The sequence below is a fragment of the Ischnura elegans genome, chromosome 12 (assembly GCF_921293095.1).
Source record: "Ischnura elegans chromosome 12, ioIscEleg1.1, whole genome shotgun sequence".
Taxonomy (NCBI): Eukaryota; Metazoa; Arthropoda; class Insecta; order Odonata; family Coenagrionidae; genus Ischnura; species Ischnura elegans.
Window position 1 is genome coordinate 48,063,454 of NC_060257.1, and position 20,729 is coordinate 48,084,182.

The 20,729-nt window shown below is 41.5% G+C and overlaps 1 protein-coding gene across 1 annotated transcript in view; it reads left to right on the forward strand.

Moving 5' to 3' along the window:
• The first annotated feature begins 7,616 nt into the window (after positions 1–7,616).
• Positions 7,617–20,729, forward strand: part of LOC124168824 — a 94,129-nt gene continuing 81,016 nt past the window's right edge. The window contains exon 1 of the mRNA XM_046547151.1: positions 7,617–8,135. The gene's annotated coding sequence lies outside the window, so the exon portion shown is untranslated. The remainder of the gene's footprint in view (positions 8,136–20,729) is intronic.

Sequence of the window (20,729 nt, forward strand, 5' to 3'; positions counted from 1 at the left end):
TAGACATGCAAGGAATGAGGACCCAAGGGGGGTCCTTAGAAGGTTACAACGCACCGGGGCCGGGACCCAGTAATTCAACTGATACGTCCGCGCACCCGGTGAGGGGAGTGGAACTGGAAGGAAAAAAAATGGAGGCGCCGCCGCGATAGGAGACCAACGACGCCACCGGGATAGGTATAGGAATGGAAAGGGGGATGGGGAATACTCTCGCCCCTATGAAAGCGACCAGAGCCCACTACTAGCGAAACCATAATTTGTTGTGCCAACGATTTTGGAAGATTTTTCTATAAAAGAGAATGTAGTACGTAAGACCTGGAGTAGGACCTGCGGTAAATCCCACACAAACGGAAGCGGATCATGGAGGGTAAAAACACATCTGTGCGAAAAAGACACAGGTGCATCCAAGGTCACCCGCCATGAGTCGGGAAAGATGGACATGTGCAACTTCGCTTGTAAGTTAGACCGCCTCTAGGGAGGGACCTCCATTACATTGGCGGATCTGGGGGGGGGGGGGGGCACTCATTGCGCTCGTTTTGTATAGCGAGGTATTCTTGTGCCCCCCCAGAACAAAATCCAGAGTACGGCCTTGCATGTGCCCCCCAGAAAGAAATCCTGGATCCGCCCCTGATCCATTAATTACGTGAGTTGATTTTGAAGATATTTTGGCCTCCATTCTTCCCTCATAGTGAGATATCGCGAGAATTGGCTCGATCCCCTCCCTGTAATCTCATGTGAGATTTCATCAATTTTTATCAATTACAAGAAAGTTCTTAAAAATGTGGGAATTACAATAGCTAAAGGATATCACAAAAAGAATTTAAGACTAGAAGCAAATGCGTATTTTCAATGTGAACCCTAGATTACTAAACCTGGCTCAGAGTCACGTGGTCCCTAAACCATTTAAAACAGTAATTTTTACCTTCCAATCTGGTTATTTTTGTGCTTTGAACCAATTAACTTCAAGTTTTATAATAGTAAATATATATTTTAAATTGCAAATAAAGGAATAAAACTTTGTAAGGTTCACTATTATATTAATATGGGCACGACCCGGGGTTTTGTAAAGTAGTTACATCTTTCAAAGTTTTATTCCTTTATTTCCAATATGGAGAGGTTTCACACAGTCAATCCTGAAGTCATCAGCTATCATTTAATTTTAAGTCATGTGTCTTTCATTGAAAATATTTTTTAATAATAGGGTAGTTTCCTTCATCAAAGAAAACGAAAGGCATTGATTACGATTCGCTACCCACCATTACCGTATTCATAATATACAAATTATTTGGTTTTAGAAATACCGGTTTAGACAAATGGCAATGGGTCAATTTTATCCTTATTTGAAAAAGGCCAGATTCGCGCCCCTGCTATGCCTCTCCACGTGACGTCACAGGGACCTAGTTTCTATACGAGTAGATAGGAGTTATACATCGCCTGAGATTACCAATGCATGCATGAGGCCTAGAGCTCAGGGAAGCATGTCTTAAAATCACCTATTTTAACTGCCTAAGGTCGGAAAGTTTCCTTCGTTTGATAAGGTATTCTTAATAGTAATCCTTATTTAAGCCAAGCGCTACCAGCTAGCAGGGTACTCTGCTACCTGCTAGCATCCTGCGTCGTACCAGCGCTCAGCGCCTCGCCCCAAGGTGACTTCACTTGCGCCAGCGGGAACCAGAACGACGTCACACGGATTCATATTTACCCATCGCGTTTTCGCGCGCTTGAAAATTTTCAATTTTCATTTAATGGCGAAAAATAGATATCGTCATCTAAAAATCTGAAAGTGTGAAATACGTACTCCAGGAGTAATAATCTTTCGATTTAGGCAATAAAAAATAATAGGAAACCACCCTATTGACCTTCTCATTGATTTCTTATACACTATCAAATTTCCACTTCGTAAACAGCATTTCAAGTGAAAGTTGTTAACAATTTGGGAATTACAGTATCTAAAGGATATCACAAAAAGAATTAAAAACTAGAAGCCACTAGCCTATTCTTATATAGAACCAATTTTCACAAACCTTCTCATTTAATATTGAGAGTATTTAAATAATTTGGAACATATATGTTCCTTGGACCTTAAAGGGTCAAATCCTTCATTGCATTGGATTTATTACAAAAACAATTGTTTGGTTATTTTTATTTAAAAATATTTAAGACTAGTATTAAAGATGACAGAGATCGTAGTCTAGAATCACAGTGAAAAAATTGAACAATAAAATAATAAAATGATAAATACTGAAATTTGTAAAAGAATATCCATGATAAAAAAACAAATGGTAATTTCCACATTATTTAATTTAACACTTAACGACCGACCATGGTTTCGACACTTTTTGTCATTATCAAGGTTAACTTTTGTGTTGTTATCATGGATATAACAATATTCCACAAAATCAAGCCTGAAACGATTTTATATGTTTGTAAGAGAATATTCATTCTAATCCAGTCCACGGCGACTCATGTACTGTCTCAAAAAAGACTACTACTCTGTTTCTTGCGGAAAAAAATTACGTAATACTTGCCAGGAGCCCTTCTCTACCCCACGTGAGAATAGGTGAGAATCGTCTTGACCCCCAACCCCTTTGGACGCCTACGAATAATGGATGCCCCGGAAGCAATAAGTAAATACGAGCGTGCGGCGCCCGCACCCAGCGGGCTTCCCCCGCTCTTTTCAATGCAGGTCCACAGAGGGATAGGCGCGTTTCTGATTTTAAAATGTAGAAAAAAAGGCAGGGTCTTATGTACAAATTTAATTGGAATGTTCATGTACAAATTGGGGTCAGAGGACCTCTTTAAACACAACATTGGAAGTAATTACACTATCCTCTGCTAAACCCATCATGATGACTTATACGTCAACAGGAGACTTGAATGTGGAATCAGCCGCATGTCGATAAAAGTTATTTAAAGAATGCGAGATATTGTTGCAAATGAACAAATGTATCAGTTTGTGTGCCGTTAACGTCAGGAATATTTACCGGTTTTTTATTATTATTATTTAAAAACCAAATTTAGGAAACAATAGCAATATTTAGGAAGTAAGATATGCCGTCGCATGTTTTCTGATAAATTCTGTGCATTTTGGTACCTCATTTGTAGAGTTTTGGTTGCGTTTAAGTTGAGAAAAAGGTATCTATACAGTAGAAATAATATAGAAGATTGGGTGATGCACCGAGTTAAGATAGCAAACCGTCCCGACCTCTTCTTACTTACCTTGGGCCAGGCACTTGTTCGGGCAACGGGTCTCCTGCCACTTCAGGAATGGAAGAATGGAATGCTAGTGGTAGGCTTTCCCAGAAGCAGTGCATGTAGCCTGTCGTATTCACTTTAAAAAATTACCAAAACGCGATCGAAGTTTATATGAGAAGATATCGTAGAAAGTATTTTGCTCCTCCTCTCCCAGAGTTAAACTGCGCTGAACATCGAAGACCGAAATTATTCTATTGTTCCATGTATAGAGTAATTCTAGCCAGTAATAAAATAATATGTTTTGAAATCTTCTATATTGATAGGGAGTAATATATAATAATTAGTAACATAATCTCCTCTCAGATACAACGTATTTGCAGACTACAAGGAAATGTTGCAGTATTTAATGCAATAAAAGTCAACTTAATACCATCGCTGTTATATTTTCTTTCCTGATATGTAATAAAACTGAAAAGTGTTTGGAGAATGAAGTAAATGTTGTGCTCAATCCGCTAACGTAGATGGCCCATTCCCCCCAAAAGCAACAACCCCCCCTCAGCCACTGTGCAGTATTCACTGTAAAAAATCCATCTCAAAAAATTAAATTCTCCCAACCTACAATTTTTCTCACGGGGCGAATTGCACCAGATGCCCCCTGTGAGTGCCCCTGGATGTAGTTTCTATAGCGATGTCAGATTTCCAGGTATTTGCACCTCAGAAGTAATTCCCTCAATATTTACCAGAGTAACTGACTAATAATTTATCGATACATGCCCGTGGCCTGCATGAAAATTCTAGCTCATAATTGATAAACGCCTTAATAACAACAAAATCGGTGGCAGCGGGTTAAAGTCCTCACCTGCCAAACAAGAGGTCACGGGTTCGAGTCGCACCTGTGTAGGTTTCCCCTATCAAAGGCATGGTTGTTCGTGTACGTGCAATTGTCAAATTTGTTGATTACCGCGATATAAAATGGTCAATATGAGCTGTATTCAGCGGTTTGGGGATAAAAAAGGTAAGGTAATGCAGAGGTAAGTAATTTTCTGCAGGACGAGTTTCATTCATAACTAACAAAGCATTGCAAATAAAAGTAGAAGAAATATATTTATACCCAAAATTTTATCATCTATATACACCAAGACTGAATTTCGTCACGAAAAAAATATTTGTCTTACCCGGAATTCGAACCCGGATACCCCGATTACCGGTCAGGCTGAAGTTCGCTCCGAGAAAATGGCTCAACATTTACGTCCAACATGTTTCCTTTAACATATTGATTTACATCGCAGTAATGATGTGTTTAAATATCTCTAATGTGATTTACAAACTAAAAAATGTGAGCTGTTAGGGCCTCATAAGTGGAATAGCCTCGGACCTCTTTTCATCTACGTCCGGCCCTGCATGAAAACTATTGTCAAAGCTCATAGAATCTTCTTTGCTTATAAAATAAACGATGGATATTTACGGGGCGCAATCACTACCCCAAACTCCCAATAGGATGGTTTCCCATTATTTTTTTATTGCCTAAATGGAAAGACTATTACTCCTGGAGTACGTATTTCACGCTTTTAGATTTGTAAATGACGATATCTATTTTTCTATATATCTATATTTATTAAATGAAAAGTGAAAAATTTCAAGCGCGCGAAAACGCGACGGGTAAGTATGAATGCCGGGAAAACTCCGTGTGACGTCGTTCTGATTCCCGCGGCCGCAAGTGAGGTGACCTTGGGGCGAGGCTTTGAGCGCTGATACGACGCAGGATGCTTGCAGGTAGCAGAGTACCCTGCTAGCTGGTAGCGCTTGGCATAAATAAGAATTACTATTAAGAATACCTTATCAAACGAAGGAAACTTTCCGACCTCAGGCAGTTTTAATAGGTGATTATTAAGACATGTTTCCCTGAGCTCTGTGCCTCATGCATGCATTGGTAACCTCAGACGATGTAAAACTCCTATCTACTCGTATAGAAACTAGGTCCCTGTGACGTCACGTGGAGTGGCATCGCATGGGCGCCAATCTGGCCTTTTTCAAATGAGTTTAAATTTGACCATAAATATTCGTCTAAACTGGGATTTCTAAAAGCAAATAATTTGTTTATTATGAGCACACTAATGGTGGGAAACGAATCGTAATCGATGCCTTTCGTTTTCTTTGATGAAGGAAACTACCCTATTCCCAAAGCCCTTCCTAAATTCGGTATTTACAAATATTTTCAAACGTTACGACTAAATTTTTACGTGGTCATCCACCCCGGCCTCAAACTAACGAGGTCGTGAGAAATGATGGTTGGAGATTGCCGCCTCCCCATAACATTTCCGCTTCTCGCAGAACTTCACGATATAGCCAACAGAGGGAAGTGAAAGCTTCGGGAACGAATAATACAATAGCGGGGTATCCAGTCTTCCACGTGTGCTGTTACCCAACGTTCATTTAAGTGAGCTCACCTAAGTCGCCACTCACCACGCGAACTGGTAGAGCGCTCCCAGTATCGCGGGCAAATAAACTATCACTAGGGCTTGTAATGTTCACTTTTACTTCACAAATTACATTAACTAAAATTATAAACACAATTGTGCTGGGTAATTATTCGCGATGGAAATCAGGAGCAACAAAACGTTCCAGTGATTCACAAATCAAATTACAATTGAATACACAATTGGTAAGTATTCAAGACGAAAAATCCGGAGAGACGACGTGTGCGACGAAACGCCACTATTTTCATTACATGACTACCCATTTTGTAAATTTTCGCGTCGTCTACAAGGATTGTTTTCAATTATTATTTTTGACAATCATTGTTTTTCTCTCTTTTTCACGATAATTAGGGTGGTTTCCTATTTTTTTATTGCCTAAATCGAAAGATTATTACTCCTGCAGTTCGTATTTCTCGCTTTTAGATTTTTAAATGACCATATCTATTTTTCGCGATAAAATAAAAAGTAAAAATTTTCAAGAGAGCGAAAACGCGACATGTAGTATGAATGCTGGGAAAATCCCGTGTGACGTCATTCTGGTTCCCGCTGTCGCAAAGTGAGGTAACCTTGGGGCGAGGATGTGTGCGCCGCTGAGATGCAGGCTGCTTGCAGGTGGCAGAGTACCCTGCTGGCAGGTAGCGCTTGGCTTAAATAAGGATTATTAATACCCTATCAAACGAAGGAAACTTTCCGACCATAGGCAATTTTAATAGGTGAATATTAAGTGATGTTTCCCTAAGTTCTGTGCCTCATGCATACTTTGGTAATCTCAGAAGATGTGAAACTGCTATCTTCTCGTATAGAAACTAGGTCCCTGTGACGTCACGTGGAGTGGCATCGCATGGGCGCCAATCTGGCCTTTTTCAAATGAGTTTAAATTTGACCATAAACATTCATCTAAACTTGGATTCCTAAAACCAAATAATTTGTATATTTTGATTACGGTAATGGTGGGTAACGAATCGCAATCAATGCCTTTCATTTTCTTTGATGAAGGAAACTAACCTATTGTTACGTGTTGTTTACCGAAATTGATATTGGAGATTATGTAATCTATCGTATCAATCACCGATGCTATTTTTCGCGACAGAAAATACTCTAATGCAAACATTGACAATAAATGGGTCACACTGCCCTCATCACAGCTCTGTGGAAATTTTTGTAAACCGATAGAAAAGCGAGCGAAGTGGCAGCAAAAAGAAGTTGCCTTGTACGATCTCCTTTTCGTAGCCTTTGGCTCCAGGCAGGAACACTACAAAAGCTGATCCTCAAGACGGCCTCTAACAATAAATGTCATGTCACCCACCGCGCATTTAAATGGGCTAACAAAAGTCACCACTCGCGTTGCTATCCTGGTTTCACCGGGAAATAAGGTATAATTAGGGATGTCAACCAAAATGTACATGCTTGTTGATGTGGCCAATAAAATTCATAACTTTTCATTTCCTCGCAATAACGAACATTTTACTGAAAAATATTGGAAAAAAGTCCACTCATCACCGCGCCACGGACATGCTTGTAAACTGATAAAATGAGACCGAAGTAGCAACAAAAATCAACCTTTAATGGGATGTAATTAAGCCTCCTCTATGTAGTCCCCTTGGCTCTGGGCCTGGAAAAGGTTTGATCGATATCTCGATCGTATCGGGGTACGATACATCGAAACATACCATGACATATCGATGGGAAGTCATATCGTATTAATCGACCCTGGACGCCTTTTCCCCTCCTATGTGCATTCAGGCTCCACCGCCTGTCTCCTCGGCGAACCGAAACCTTTGTCGCACTCTACCGGAAGGGTGAAGGAGGGTAGCGGAGTTGCGGAACATGTGAGAGGAGGGGGGGAAAGGCTTGTGGCGGAGAGGGGGAAAGGCGTGTGGTGGGGGAATGGAATGGAGGGAGAAGAGCAGAAGAGCTGCGCAGAAACACGGCATCGATCAGGTTAGTTGTTTCCCCCGCGGAGGCCAGTGCGGAAGGTTCAGGGGTGCACCAGCGCGCAGGTTTCCCGGCATCGCGGTGCCGCCTTGCTCCCAAAATCTTCAATGCGGCTGGACGTGTTATCAGGTCCACTGTACCTCTCTAGGCATCATGTTCCCACGCAACTCGGCCGAGCGTTGAATCTTCCAACTCCATCACCCACGTATACGTACCTCAGACCTTGAAAAGGATACTAACATCCGTGTTTGCCATTGTGACGGGTTACTCCACTGTTTCGCACGTGTGTTCGACGTGTTCCGGTGTGCCACATTTCCTGTATCAGAGCCTATTGTGCCACGGTTTGTGTCTAGTGCTACGGGCGGAGACTCGAAGGGGTTTCCTTCCCGGCTCCCGCCATTGCACCATGTGTCCAATCTTAACCGGCGACTCCATCACTGTCATTTCGCCAATCCGTCGACCTTCTCTGGAGCTACGTCGAAGGGGGCGTGGTAGTGTGCGAAGTGCTTACGGAAACGAGAAACCGACCCAGTGAGTACTCCATACAACTATATCCACGTGGTATCCTACAGCTACGCATTGGAGTGTCTAAAGGGGATGCTATAGACCCGCTCGAATGATTTAATTTCTTTGTTTTGGATACTCGTCTACGGGCACGTAGCCATAAATCTGTTTCGTTGGTTGCTTGGGTGGTACCTTTACTTGTAATGTATTTTTAATTTATTGCGCATCGAAAACCCATTTATTGTTACATTAAATAAGCAATAAATTTCGTTTTCACTGTGCTGAAGGTTTAGGTCATAGTTGTTTTTTTTTACAGAAACGGACGTAGTTGTTATGGCTAGGTGTCCATTGGCATTTGTTCTTGCAGTCCACCTGATTTTTCGAAAACTTACAGATTTACAGCCAGAATTTTAGATATGTTTCTTCAAAGTGATATGGAGGTAGACGGCAGGAAATGATGATGTATCGGAAAACGGAGTACCAGAGGAGAGGTGGCAAGTAGTATCTTCTCATCACATGCATCGTCGCCAAGAGGGGCCGCAAAAAACTTCGTGGGGGCGTTGGGGGAAGGGTAAGCAATGTGGCTGAAGCCCCCAAACAACCCCCACCCACTTGGCTAAGTGCCTGCTCGTGTAGGGTGCCCCTGTTTGAGAACCCTGATCTTTGCTATCAATGTCATGATGTTATTCACCCCGGCACCTAAGCTGTGGCTTCGGTATTCTCTGGCTATTTAATTCATTCATGCGAGCACCCATGTCCACATGATCCTGACAGGATCCTCAAGGGTACTCCTGGTAACTCATTTTGCTCAGGTACTCATGGAATTGTATAGTTGCTTAAGTATTTAAGAGTAACTCTTACCCAGGAAAAGCACACTCAGGATATTCGCGGGCCGGCCAATCATAAGTTAGAATTTATTAAACGAATCCCTGGAAAATGCGATGAGAAAGTAAAAGAAAGATTATTATTCTCTCGTGAGATCTCATGTGGAGTACGTCGTTAGTGTATGGGACCCTTATGAAGAAGGCATAGTTTAGGATATACCTACTTATTGTTAGGAAGAATACCGAGGCGAGCAGCAACATTTGTTGAAAGTTGTGACAATAAACTTAGTAGTGGAACGGAATTAATTAGGAATTTTGTGTGGGAAAGTGTAACCGATAGATGGGATAAATTTAGATTTAATGTTTTTCGGAAATTTCAAGTAGAAAGCTTTTTGCGCGATGCTGAAAATATTCTGAAAGACCGTAATTATTATGCTAGAAACGATCGCATGGATATTATTAGGTAATTAGACTGTATAACCAATAAATTTAAAATGCCGTTTCCGCGTAAAATAAGGGACCGCAATATTGTCAATAGTTTAGCTTGACTCGGATTAGGTAAATTGGGCTCTACATGTGTTATTAACAGCCTATTATATTTGTTAATACTAACTATCTAAATGAATTTATTGGCATGTAATATCTCATTCATGAATCACGTACTGCGCCAGTGGCGTAGCCAGGAATTTCGTTCGGGAGGGGGGTGGGGGGAGGGGGTCCAAAACCATGGGGAAAACGTTTGAAAAACAGGGTACAAAGTAATGGCTTGAAGGATAATTTTAACACCTTTAGTAATCGAAAAATCTTCATTTTTTATAGAAATACTTTTTAAATTCATATTTAAAAAATATTTCGTTTTCTTTTATGAAGGAAAATAATTTTTTTTATATTTCGAGGGGGGGGGGGGGTCCGGACCCCCTGGACCCCCGCCTTTGGCTACGCCACTGTTACTACGCTAAATTTTCGTTTTTCTATTACTAACAAGTAGTTTAATTTGCATGGTAGCATGTTCGAGTCTTCAGCACTCACCTAGTTTCTGGTCTGACCGCGTGTGGTTGTCCTGAGTTCTTGGCCTAAGTAAGTAAGTAAGTGGAAACACCCCTTGCCACACACCCTGATGGTGGCTTGCACGGTAACTCGTAGGTGTAGATCACTTCAGCGGTCATTCGAAATATTCATCTGTGCACCGAGATACCAATGGGTAAATCGCTCCACAGGTGTGACAAGGTTATGCCTGAAATTTTGGTTGAGAAGTGGGTATTTGGCGGCTAAGTTGTCATTTGAAGGTGCATCCATATTACAAACAAACTCAACCTTCATTTTACGAACACTGAAGGTGCTATAAAGGTAGCAGTACCTTATTTCGTCGTAAGTAAAACAGTTTTTGGAGGACGAACTTAGATCTCTCAAGACTAACGTGGTTACTCAAAGTAGCTCGGGGAAAAATTTTTGCTTTCCAACTGCTTTGGAACCCTTTTGAAACTGTTTTGAAACACTAAAACCTGTCATGGAACTGCTGGGGAACTCATTTCCACTCATTTGTACCAAAAATTGGAAATATGAAGACGTTTGTAACTCATTTTTAATCCCCTTTCGAACTCCTTTGTACAGAGTGTGTTCATGTGGAACTACTTTCTACACATTTGGAACTCCTTTTGAACGATTCGACAGGATTTTCGGACGTCATCATTCGTATTGTAATTGCTGTGTACGGAGAAGATTCATGAGTAACTGCTTTCCATACGTTTGCAATTCTTTTTGTGAACGAATCCACGCGATTTATAAATGTCATCATTTGTTTTGGAACTGTCTTCTACGAGCCAACATACCATGGCCAGGTTCAGTCCGATTCGTTCGGTCGAGAAAACGAAAATTCTTTAATATATGCAATAAAAATGCATTAGTGGTTCAAGAAATAATCGCAAGTCAGTTAATAGAAACGGAACTCCCAAATATTCACTCGAATGGGTTTAAAAATTATTCTATTTTCCTTGTTGCTTAAATCGTATTTTTGGGTCCGTTTTGAAATGCGACAAGATTATCTTCACTACGCACCGAGAATCTTGGTTGCGTATTGTAATGACTTTACACTCCAATGGTTTGCCGTGCAGTGACGCTAAAGCGTAGCGCCCCATTTATTGTCTGGCGCCAAAACAAATGACACACTAAATTATATATACAAGGTTACAAACAATAACAATGACAATATATCACATCATCTCCCTCCCTCAAAAACAAATTGATTAAATTTTGCAACATCACAAAAAAATGAAACTCTATATTGGAGAGGGAAGAAAAACAAAAGGAAACATACTTCATGTTAATAAATTGAACATTACAAAGAAGAAGAAAAAAAACTTAACAAATCCAAACACTCCCTTCTTTTCCTTTCTCTAAGAGGGTACCTCCTTTGAGGGACACTGTTTTCCGTCACACTCTGGTCATTCACATTCCCTCCCACTTCGGGCAGCATCGGTCCCCAGACACTATTTTGAGATTCCCATCCTCCCACAGATTGCACCGATCCCTCTTCTGAAATGCTAACCTCTTCGCTTCTGGGAGCTATTTCTGGCGCAATAGCTACATCTTCAATCTCCACACAACTTGGCCTCTCCCTCATTGTAACCCTTGTCTCCCTGCCCTGGATTTGATTAATATGCCTGTGAATGAGATTCCCATCATCAGTCAAAATTTTTCAGTTCCTTGTACCAAGATCCTCTTTCACCACTCCCTAAGCCCACTTCCCTATACCATATGGGTAAACTTTCACCATCACCTCTTGACCACCTCTAAACACTCGCCCAAAAGAACCCCCCTGAGGTCCTCCTTGAGCCCTTTGGTGGTTTGCCACGACCTCTCTCGTATTTGGCTTCACTACCGCAAGGCGAGAACGAGGGAGTCTTCCAAACATCAGTTTGCTAGGAGCTTCCCCCGTGGTAGAGTGAGGTGCCAGTATATAGTCAAAAAGGAATCAGGGCAAGGCAACATGCAAGAGAACTCCTGAGTACAGAAGGGTTTTCAGTTTGTTCTTGAAAATCTTCACCATATTTTCAGCAGCCCCATTAGTTGCCGGATGATATGGTGGAGAAAATATATGCCTAATACAATTCATTTCACAGAATTTCGCAAATTCTCCACCAGTGAACTGGGGGCCATTGCCGGTAACAATCTGCTCCGGTAGTCCAAAGACAGAAAATACATTTCTTAGATGAGAAATGACCTCCTCTCCTGAACTAGTCCTTACCTCCTTTACCTCTGGCCGCTTTGTGTGGCTGTCAATTAAAACCATAAATATCTTCCCCACAAAGGGTTCTGCCAGATCTAAATGTAGTCTTTGCCATGTTTTCTCTGGCCAGTTCCAACTCTTTAATGGTACCCTCTTTGGCGTTGGCTTATTTGATAAGAAGAACTCACAAGACTTACCATCTTTTCAATAACCGGATCCAACTTTGGCCACCACACATGCGACCTTGCCAATGATTTTGATTTTGCCAATCCCAAGTGCCCTGAATGCAACTCTGACAATATTTTCAGTTTTAACCCTTATGGCACTATGACTCTATTTCCCCACATCAAGCAACCTTGTTCCACTGTCAACTCATATCGCCTATAAAAATATGGCTTCAACTCCTCACCCACCTTACTTGGCCAGCCAAACAAGAAAAAATCAATTACCTCACTTACACATTTATCCACCCGAGAAGCTTTTCTAATTACCTTTGAGGTAACAGGAAGAAATTCACTTTCTCCTACCTGCAAATAGGAAATTTCCTCTGTAATATTTGACTCCTGCTCCACGGGTAACCTAGATAATCCATCTGCAACTACATTTTGCTCTGCTTTGATATACTGTATTTCATAATCAGAGGCTTGCAATATTACTACCCAGCGCTGTAACCTATTGGCAGCCATTCGTGGTATACCTCTATTTTCCCCAAAAATGTGGAGCAGCGGTTTATGGTCTGTTTTCAAAACGAAGTGACGACCATATAAATACTGATGGAACTTTTTCACCCCAAAAATGATGGCCAAAGCCTCTATCTATTTGTGAATAATTCCTTTCTGCACGACTCAGTGACCTAGATGCAAAGGCAATTGGCCTTTCCTCCCCATTGATGTATTTATGGAGCAGCACCGAACCTGGACCAAATGGTGAAGCATTTAATTCTAATATCACATGTACAGTTGGATCATAATGTGCCAATACCCTATGTGATGTGATTAACCTCTTAATTTTCATAAAGGCTGCATCACAGTCTGCTGACCAAAACCATACGACATCTTTCTTAAGAAGTTCATGCAAAGGAAACAGCACAGAAGCTAGGCCCGGTAAAAACTTGGAGTAATATTGTACAAGACCCAAGAAAGATCTTAGCTGGGGGACATCCTTGGTAGGTGGTGATTTTACAATGGCTTCTACCTTATCCTTCATTGCATGAAGCCCACTTTTATCTATCCTATGACCCAAAAATTCCACTGACTCGCAACCAATTTTATACTTTTGCTTATTTACTCGAAATCCAAGTTTTTGCAACCTTTCTAGCAATGCATACAAATTTTTACCGTGTTACTCCTCCTTACAGCCTGTAACAATTACATCATCCTGAAAACAGGCCACCCCTGAAAGGCATTGAACCACTTGATCCATTATCTTTTGAAAAATGGCTGGTGCAGATGCAACGCCAAATGGTAATCTAGCGTATCTAAAAAGGCCCCTGTGGGTATTAATGGTGCACATACGCTGTGGATCTTCAGTTAAAACTAGCTGTTGAAAAGCCTGGGACAAGTCAATGGTTGAAAATGCCTGAAGACCTTGCAACTTTAGAAAGACCTATTCCACTCTAGGTAGGGGGTACCTTTCAATATTCAAATTTGGGTTTAAAGTAATTTTAAAATCCCCACAAATCCTTATCTTCCCTGTGCTTTTCATTACTGGCACAATGGGTGTTGCCCAATCGCTAAAATCTACTGGATACAAAATACCCAGCTCCAGCAATCTGTCAAGCTCCTCATTTACTTTATTTCTAAGGGCAAATGCTAAGGCTCTGGGCGCACAAAACACTGGTGTTGCATTTGTGTTTAAGTGAAGGGCGACTTCCCCCCCATTGAAGGCCCCTAACCCTTCATCCCACAAATCTTTGAAGCTTTTCATGACATCTTCCCCAGACTTGACTTGTGACAAGCATACCTTTTGCACCGGCTGAGGTAGGCCCAGTGCACTGTGCCAATCTCTACTCAATAATGACGACCCTCCATTCCTTACTACAAAATTTATCATGAGACCCCTGATACACTACATCAACTTCCGCAATACCCTTGGGCTCGATGAGCGTATTTGCATAAGACCTTAATTTTACTCTAGTATCCTGAAGTTTTAAGTTAAAAAATACTCATAATAACATCTTTCTGACACTGCAGAGATGGCTGAACCTGAATCCAATTCCATTTTCAGGGCTATTCCATTAACTATCACTTCAGCATACCATGGACCCACCCCTCCAATCATAGCACTATTTATATTGTACAATGCAAGATCAAAATCATCGGCATAGGAAGAAAAGCGCCCTTCGGAAAAATCGCATTCCCCCACGGCCAAAGTTTGAAAGGATACCCTTTTCGGTGCACTTACCCTTCTACTTTCCCTACACATAAGGTGCCCTGACTTTCTTCAAATGTCACATTTATATGATCTGTATTTGCAACTTGCAGCCCTGTGGCCCATGTAACCACAGCAGTTGCACCTGTCTACATTTGGTGGCCTTCTCTCCTGCTTCTGCCATCTACGGGAGCTTCCTGGCGCTCCCGTGCCTCCGGCACCGCCTTGGCTTCGTCGTCTTCCTCCATCTCAACTTTTTCACCTTTCACATAATCCACTTCTGCTGCGCCTCCAACACCTTCCAAATTTCTCCCCTCTGCTGCGTTTCTGCTCGCCTCCGCGTACACCAGTGCCTTTTTACCGAGATGCGGCTATCTCCACTGCTCGGGCGAAAGTTAAACTTTCGTCCTCCAGGTACAATGCCTGGGCGATAGTCGAATCCCTGAGTCCCAGGACAAACTGGACAAGGGAAGGACGCTCTCCTCCTTCCCTTGTGTCCTTTGGTGGAATTTGTGCCTCTCAGCAATTGCCGATTTCTACGGGTTAAAATGACTCCTCAGCTTGCGCTAGATTTCACGCAATTGTTGTCTAACCGTTAATTATATTGAAATAAATCCTTTACACAAAATTCTTCATACTAATTTCTATTTGTAGGTTCTCACCAATTTTACAGTTATTGAGAAAAAAAATGTGGTTACATCGATGTAACACCCTTTGGGACAAGAAAATTTGCATTTTTTGAGGTAAAAAGTAGTCGCCAAGAAACTTATGTTTCTTACATCGTAGGTCCCTATATACTGCGAAGAATTTGAAGAAAAATACAAAATTATTTTTTGTTAAAAAATCATTTAATTATCTTAATTTTAAGGGAGTTACAACATTTTTATCTTTAAAAAATATTGTGGCGCCGCTGAGCCGGGCTTCTCGCCTTGCGTTGCCAAAGTCCTTGCGCACGGTTGGAAAATTCTCGAGCGGAAAGGGAGATTTTTGTCAATCCATACTAGGAAATATGTACTCCTTCGTTAAATATCCTGAACAGAGAATACTCATACGCTGTAACAGCAATGCTTTTGTTTCAATACATTGGTACATGAAAGCAAGCAAATTTTGACACCTCGGAAATGAGAGGCAAATTTTGCCTTGGGTCTCTCGGTCTTGCTAGGGAAACCAAGGCAGAAAATATCTCATACTCCGTGCAAAGGACTACCCACTTCCAGGGCATGCCTTTTACAAAAGGGCGCTCTGGGTTTTTCCTCAAGTTCCATTCATAGGGTACCATAAAACATCTGCAGGAGAAGCGACCCCAGCCCAGGGACCAGGGGAAGAATTAGCAAAGGGGTTCACGTTGTCGTTGATTTTTTTGGAGTGAATGAGTGATGTGTCTCATAATCACTCAGCATCACTGAAGCCTGCCGAGAAACTTTTTCACCCCAAAAATGATGGCCAAAGCCTCTCTATCTATTTGTGAATAATTCCTTTCTGCACTACTCAGTGACCTAGATGCAAAGGCAATCGGCCTTTCCTTCCCATTGATGTATTTATGGAGCAGCACCGAACCTAGGCCAAATGGTGAAGCATCACATTCTAATATCACATGCACAGTTGGATCATTATGTTCCAATACCCTATGTGATGTGATTAACCTCTTAATTTTCATAAAGGCTGCGTCACAGTCTGCTGACCAAAACCAGACGACATCCTTCTTAAGAAGTTCATGCAAAGGAAACAGAACAGAAGCTAGGCCCGGTAAGAACTTGGAGTAATATTCTACAAGACCCAAGAAAGATCTTAGGTGGGGGACATCTTTGAGAGCTGGTGATTTTAAAATGGCAAGAAAGGCAACTGGGTGCTCGGAGTCCACTGTTACAAAGTGAGAAAGGAAGGTCCATTTATGACACCTTCAAAAACTAAAAAAAACTAGTCAACCTTACAGAAATTCGAGAGCAGTGATTTCTAACGATTTTATGATATCGATTGTTAAAGGAAAGGTAAATGAATATTTCCTGGAAAATACTCCTACGACTTTAAAAATCGATCTTAAACTCGGTAAATGTGGACAGTGTTCTTCCAGATTTCAAAAGGACAACATTATATCGTCTTCTTGAAGCATAGGCTTCGGGTACGAACGCAGGAGAAAAAAAAGCATCCTTATTCAGAAGAATGATATTATTCGTTGGCAGCTAATTATTTAAGGCAGCTAAAAAATATCGTCGTGAACATAGGATCATTGTATTCACCGACGTAATCTGGATTAATGCTAGAAAATCAGTGGAAAAAATAGACTTGCTGCGACAAAAAAATAGAAACTCAGCGTCAGGCTTTCCTTGCTGGAATTAGTACTGGGCATTCAGCCCCCACCTTCCGAGAAGGACGATTTGCAAAGGCCCGTATTAACTAAATGTGTAACTTACCAGTGGCGTAACTAGGAATATGCTTTAGGCGGATATGGGATAGCCTGGGGTGGCGACCCCCTCCCCCAGGCAACGGGAGTCCGGGAAAAGTTTTGAAAAATGGCATGCCCAAAAATGCATTTGACATAATTATGTGACTAAAAATGTAGCTTTAAGTAGATGTAGTTATTATATGTCAAATAAAGGCAATATTTTTAAATATTTTTTTATAATTTCTCTGAGGCTTTTGGGTGGGGGGGGGGGAGATCTATCCCCTCGTTCCCCCCATAGTTACGCCACTGGAACTTACTATGGTAACTATTTTATAACATAAGATGGCATTGTCTTCTATATGTGTATAATTGGTCTATATAAAACTTTCTTAAAGTTCGCCTGTGACAAGATAATTTTTCATTACGATAAAAGTAAAGGTAGCTCAAGTTATCTTTTGCGCCCACCTTTCGAGTTTGTTTATGTATCCGCTACTGTTCCGTGAAGTAATAGATCCTAGGGCAAAAGGCACTTTTAGGAGCATCATACCTGAATCACACAATCAGTTTTCCATCCCTTCCGAGGGTCAGCTCCAGCGATCGCTCCAATGATGGTGGATAAAATTACCGCTTTACGCGATCATTTTCGCGATAGCTCCAGGGATGAAAACCCCATCTCTTTTTTCTCACTGGGCTCGTCCCAGTTCGTCGCTGAAACCATCGCTGGCACCGCCCTTCAGCCGATCAGAACGCACGGCTGCTGACAGGGATTGCAACGTCACGCTTGGCTTTTAATTGGATGACAGTTATAAATATGGAAAGTGACGGGAAAAGCGTTAGAAAAATGGACGGTGGGAATGACCGTGTGATTCAGAAAATAATAAGTCCAGCGATCACTCTTTTGGTCTCTGAAGGCGTAGTTACACGATACATTAACAAGTACGGGTTAATGTCTAACTGTAAAAACGCGAGAATGAACGCCAGAATGCACCGTGTAACCACCCAACTTGTGCGAATGCAGAACCTGTTCTGAGTTGATTCATGCATTCGTACATGTTCCGTTCCGGTCCACCAAAATCATTCACGCAGACGTACATTAACTTGTGCGTGTTAATGTGCCGTGTAACCAGGCCTTGAAAACCCATCGCTGGAGCTATTACTCTGAGGAAAGGAAAAAATGATCGTGTGAGGCAGTCTGCCTAATTATTTTCCAAACTGTATAGGCAAATGTAAGTGAGTGTATTGTACAGAATTGCGCACGATGCTCCAAAAAATAGAATAGCGATTTTAAATGGAAGTCACATCTTTCCATGAAAATTTTCTTCCTCCATATTGGCCGACGCGGTGGTGGGATGGATCGTAAACAACTCTGTTTACCACGGAAGGGGTAATCTCAAATTTCCGCGCATGTTTTTATCGGGAAAGAACCAGTTCCTGTGCGCCATTCCGCCTATTTTCGTGGAATGCAGATCCTATTATAAAAATGGGCACTGTGGCCCTCATATTCAGCGATTCGGCCTCAGCCTTGAGTGTTGCGGTAAATTCAACCATTTTTAAATCGGTCGGCGTGAAACAATTATTGTGGGGGATTGAAATGGTGTTAAGGCCGTTTTACACGAGGCACGTACTTGCACAATCTAAAGTGTGCACGAAAGCGCAGTCACATTGTGTAAGCGGTGAATTGCTAGAACGCATGCAAGAATGCGTGGACGTGAGATGGCAAAATAGCCCCTGTTCTAATTTCGTTCGTGCATTAGCACAATTCCACGCAATTTTAGAAATTAATGCTGTTCTAACCTGCGCAATTCCGTGCCCCGTGTAAAGCGGCCTTCAAGGAAGTTCCGCCCTGGCAACGCTAATATTCAAAATCATTTCATTGTTTCAACTGTCCACTGTTGGTTTTTATAATCCCGCGTCACTTTCATCTGTGGTGCTATTTTGCTAGCTGCTTGTTTACGTTGATTCTCTGTATTATATTGTTTCAATTATTCAATATTATATTGTTTATTGTTAGTTTTCTTATTCGAAGTCTTTGTTCTTTACTAAAAGCAAGTTGCGTCTTTATTTCCCGTTAAATGTTTACGTAGTCCATGTTGAGGAGGCAGCAATCCTACCTTGGGTTTAGGGGTTATGAAACACAACTCATTGTCAGTGAAACGGGAGATATTCTTCCATAGCCCCTACGTGCTCATAAAAATTTATGTATATGTTGTTTTACAAGTTGACGCTATTTCTTAGACTTAAGAAAGACATTCGATAAGGGTGCGCATTTAAAGGTGTTTCATAAGTTGGAGGCGTACGATATAGATAAACAAGTCATAGGTTAGATCAAGGATGTCTTAAAAGATCGCGAGCAGAGGTTTCTTTTGGATTGAGTTAGCTCAGATATCGTACAAATCACCTCAGGTGTACCCCAACGAAGTTTTATATCTCCTATTTTGTTCCATTTTTAAATTGATGACATTAGCACCGCGGTCACGAGCAAAATCCGCCTTGTCGTAGAGGATGTAGTTCTGCACAGAGAAATTTGATGTAAGTTTGATAAAATTTGGGAGGTGGGGAGTCACGACCCTTGCTGACGCAGGCGATCGTCGCGTCCGGAACGCACCAGGGAGGCCACTACAATGTGAATCCACTGTAGCAGTATTCTGCTTCCAACCGCAACCTACAAATTTACATCTACAAATTACCCTGCGAGCCACCTCTAGGGTGTTTGGCAGGGGGTGATCAATCACCAGCATGCAGCATGCATTTGGACTCCCACATGCACACCACACCGTCCAAGAAACGTCCCGTATAATAACAAACTATACTACTATATGCTGTTAGAAATAGAATATAGAATAGAAATTCAGAAACATGCAGTAAGTTTTACATAGGTTAGTAGGCTACACTACAAGTCATGCAATCTATTTACGCGTTCTATTGCTGCCGTTATAATCTCTTATTGATCGTGGAAAAAATGACATTCGGAATCTGTCAGTTCTGCAATCTATCTCTCTTATTTTATTTATATGATCTGATCTTCCGTAGTACGTTGGCGTTCGCAAGATATGGTTAACTTCGTCAGAAAAGACACTGCTCTTGAATTTATCTAAAAGGTTTAGTCTATTTTTCAATCTACGGTCCGACAGAGATTCCCATCCGAGTTTATCTAAGAGGTCAGTTACACTAACAAGACTATCGTAACGACCTTTCACATACCTGGCAGCTCTTCTTTGCACGCGTTCTAACTCTGTTATTAAGCCTTTTTCATGAGGGTCCCAAACACTGGCAGCGTATTCCAAATGTGGTCTAACGAGGGAAAAGTAGCTAATTTCTCTCACTTTGTCGTCGCACTTTCCTAATATTCTTTTAACAAAACCCATTTTACGATTAGCTTGACCGGTTATTTCTCGAATATGTTTATTCCACGATAGATCATTATTGAGTCTAACCCCTAGATATTTCACAGATTCAACTGCCTTTAACTGCGTGCCCCGAATGACATAGTTACGCTGTAGGGAGTTATTCTTCTTCCAGAAATTCATTACGACGCATTTTTCCAAATTTAATTCTAACTGCCAAGCATCGCACCAAGCTTGGATAGCAGCAAGGTCATTCGTTAGTTCATCTATATCTTTGCTGGAACGGATTTCTCTGTAAACTACAGCGTCGTCTGCAAATAATCGTAACTTACTCTGCACTACTTCGCCAATGTCGTTTATATAAAGAAGGAATAGGAGTGGGCCAATGACACTACCCTGAGGAACGCCAGAAGTCACTCTAACCTCATTGGAGACTGCACCGTCTAATACTACTCTTTGGACGCGGTCGCTCAA